Below are 3,918 nucleotides of genomic sequence, written 5' to 3'. Positions count from 1 at the left end.
CCCTTAGACCATTCACTCTATTATGGCCTCAAAGAACTCGAGGAATGGAGGTAGAATCTATCACGTCGGAGGGGAAATGTGACGCTCCTGTACCTCTTGACTCACCCTCTCAACCCTCTCCAACCTAGCTTTGTCTAACGCTCGTGGTGTGTCACTCACTCACAAGGTTACTAACAAGAACTCTCAACCCTAGTGTCACTCTAGGGGAAATATTCATACAATCAAGCATTCAAGATTGGAACTCACAACAAACATCAATTAATTGAAAGCATAATAAAGAGATTCAATGAAACAAATACATCCTAGGTTTCACAAATACCCAAGCTCTCCATGGAGCGAAGCACAATCAAAGAAATAGAATGTAAAAGCAATGAATCCATTAAGAAACCCCCTCAATAGTCTTGTCGATAGTCTTGTGGAAAGTCCTCTACTCGTGGTCCAAGGATTCCCTTGTCCGGTATGGGATACGCCTTGACGGAAGCTCCCCTACCAACCTTCTTCCTCAAGAATGATAATGTCAGAGCTGTAGAACCTCTCCAAAACCTTAGCCAATACCTCTCAAAACCCTAGCCGAAACCCTCTCTCAAGTTGGGGAAAAGATGGAAAAATGAATGCTGAAATCGTGGTTGAATCGGCTTTAAATAGGGCTGGAATCGGGCGACCACACGGGCTTGTGGATTTCCCGAGTCCATACTTTCATCGAGGTGACGCAAACGGGCACACGTTCACGTCGTGGATCTCTTCGCTTCTTTAATGACGGATAAGTTGGTGGAGATCTTTTTCTATATGCATAAGTCGGAATGCTCGAGTGTGACTGCCCTTGTGCCCCTCCAAATGGTTGTGCTAACTCAAATATGAGGAGGTTGGCACACACTTTAGCATCTCACACCCGACCTATGTCTTCGCGTTTGAACCTTATCAGGATTTTCACCAAAATCGGTGCATTATGATGCACATTGGTTTCTTTCCTTCATACACGGCCTTAGTAGTTGATAGAATTTAATGGTTGTGCCGATGAGGATCCGAACAACCACATCGAGAACTTCTTGGAAGTGTATGACAAGGCTTAAGATTAATGGAGTTCGGATAATGCTATTAGATTGATGGCCATCCCATTTTCCTTGAAGGGGATAGCAAAGCAGTGGCTACATTCATTACCTAGAGCATCGATTACTACTTGGGAAGAAATGGTAGAAGCTTTTCTTGCCCAGTATTTCCCTCCTGGAAAATCTGCTAAGCTCAAGAATGAAATTTCCTCCTTTGTGCAAACAGAATTGGAGTGTAATTTTGAGATATAGGATAGGTTCAAGGAGCTCCTGCAGAAAGGTCTTCAACATAGGTTTCCCAAGTGGATGATCATTCAGATTTTCTATAATGGGTTGAACCCGAGCACAAGGTAGTTACTTGATGCTGCAGCAAGAGGTACCTTATTAAGCAAGACCCCTAAAGAAGCCCAAAATCTCATTGAAGAAATGGCTATGAACAGTTATTAGTGGAACACAAATAGAAATAAGGTAGCCAGACTTCATGAGATCGATGCAGTTACTTCATTATCGACCTAGGTTGAGTCATTGAGCAAGAAGTTAGATACTCAAACTTCTCCTAGAGTGGCGGCCCTAACTAGTTGCACTGGGTGTAAGGGAGGACATGCTTCGTCTGATTGCCCGATTTCGATTGGTGGTACATCCTCGATTGAACAAATGGATTTTGTGGGTGATGCAATGAGAACCCAAAACAATCCATATAGTAATACATACAATTGGGGTTGGAGGAGCCACCCAAATCTTTCATGGAATAGTCAAGGGCAACAAAAGGTCATAGACACCCGAAGAAATGGCTATGAACAGTTATCAGTGGAACTCAAATAGAAAGAAGGTAGCCGGACTTCATGAGATCGATGCAGTTACTTCATTGGTGACCCAGGTTGAGTTATTGAGCAAGAAGGTAGCCGGACTTCATGAGGAAAGTGTAGAAAGAATCCTTGCTCAGTTTGATTCTTCCTACCAAGACCAAAGGCAAGAACTCTTTTCAGTGGGAGTTGCTATTTCAAAAGAAGAACTATGTGGAATGGACATGTTGATATCCGTTGCAGATTGTAAAGAAATAGGTACCTAGGTGGAAGAATAGGAGAATAACTGTGAACATGAGGCAAATGATTTCGAGGAGATTGATAGATTGAAGGAGGGCAGCTTGCGCCCATCAATTGTTGAACCACCAGAATTTAAGCTTAAAACTCTTCCAGCACATTTGGAATATGCATTCTTAATGGAGGACTCTAAACTCCCTGTGATTGTAGCTTCAAACTTGTCTGCGGAGCAGAAGGATAAGCTTGTTAGCATGTTGAAAAAGCACAAATAAGCTATTGCATGGAAGATCTCTGACATTAAGGGTATAAACCCATCATTCTGCACTCATAAGATCCTAATGGAGGATGACTACAAATCTGTGATCCAACCTCAGTGAAGATTGAACCCGAATATGAAGGAGGTTGTCAAAGCGGAGGTAATAAAACTTTTGGATGCAGGAATCATCTACCCCATATCCGACAGCAAGTGGGTGAGCCCGACCCAAGTTGTCCTGAAAAAAAGGAGGAATGACAGTAGTATAGAATGAAAAGAATGAGTTAATCCCAACGAGGGCAGTTACTGGTTGGCGAGTTTGCATTGACTATAGAAGACTAAATGACGTCACTCGGAAAGATCATTTTCCTTTGCCATTTATTGACCAAATGTTGGAACAACTAGCGGGGCATCATTTCTACTGCTTCCTTGATGGCATGTCAGGATATTTTCAAATCCCAATAGCCCCAGAAGATCAGGAGAAAACCACATTTACTTGCCTTTATGGTACTTTTGCTTATAGAAGAATGCCTTTTGGGTTGTGTAACGCCGCCTTTCGGGTTGTGTAACGCCCCTGCAACATTCCAGCACTGCATGACGGCCATTTTTGATGACATTCTCGAAGATATTATGGAAGTTTTCATGGATGATTTTTCAGTGTTCGGGGACTCTTTCGATGCTTGATTAAATAATTTGGAAAGAGTATTAGTGAGATGTGAAGAGACGAATCTCATCCTCAACTGGGAGAAGTGTCACTTTATGGTGCAAGAAGGCATTGTCCTTGGACATAAGATTTCCCAGGCAGGTATGGAGGTGGATAAGGCGAAGGTTGAGGTATTTGAAAAGCTTCCTCCACCTACGAATGTGAAAGGGATCCGCAGTTTCTTGGGTCATAGAGGTTTTTACAGAAGGTTCATTAAGGACTTTTCAAAGATCTCCCAACCGTTGAACAAACTCTTGGACAAGGATACCACTTCTGATTTTGGAAACAACTGTCTGAATGCATTTAATGTGCTAAAAGAAAAGTTAGTGCAAGCACCAACTCGACAAAAACCAAAGTGGGATGAGCTGCTCAAGTAATGTGTGATGCTAGTGATTATGCAGTGGGAGCGGTCTTGGGTCAGAGGAGAAATAAACAATTTCAACCAATCTATTATGCTAGCAAGACTCTCACAAGTACACAAGAGAATTACACCACTACTGAAAAGGAATTATTAGCGTATTGTTTGCTTTTTGATAAATTTAGACCATATCTCATCCTATCCAATGTCACAAGATGTTCACAGATCATTCTGCACTCCGTTATCTCATGAACAAGGCAAATGCGAAGCCGAGATTGATTCCATGGATATTGTTGTTGCAAGAATTTGATATGGAAATAAAAGATAAAAAGGGGACAGAGAATGTGGTTGCGGATCATCCGTCAAGATTAGAAGATTGTGAGGGGCAAGAACCGTCAAGCAAGGAAATTAATAATTCTTCCCTCAAGAGCATCCAGTATGTGGTATGCAATCGAATCAAAAAGATATTCCATGGTTCACAGATTTTGCAAATTAACTGTCAGGAAGGGTATTGAAGC

The 3,918-nt window shown here is 42.0% G+C and overlaps 1 non-coding gene across 1 annotated transcript; it reads right to left on the bottom strand.

The window, feature by feature from the left end:
* Positions 1–1,235: 1,235 nt before the first annotated feature.
* LOC120279802 lies at positions 1,236–1,342 on the bottom strand. The gene has a single exon (XR_005542103.1). It is a non-coding gene; the product is annotated as a small nucleolar RNA R71 (small nucleolar RNA).
* Positions 1,343–3,918: the final 2,576 nt, after the last annotated feature.

The sequence above is a fragment of the Dioscorea cayenensis genome, chromosome 16 (genome assembly GCF_009730915.1).
Source record: "Dioscorea cayenensis subsp. rotundata cultivar TDr96_F1 chromosome 16, TDr96_F1_v2_PseudoChromosome.rev07_lg8_w22 25.fasta, whole genome shotgun sequence".
Classification (NCBI taxonomy): domain Eukaryota; kingdom Viridiplantae; phylum Streptophyta; class Magnoliopsida; order Dioscoreales; family Dioscoreaceae; genus Dioscorea; species Dioscorea cayenensis.
The sequence above is the reverse complement of the archived record's forward strand: the minus strand, read 5'-3'. Positions and strand labels throughout refer to the sequence as shown.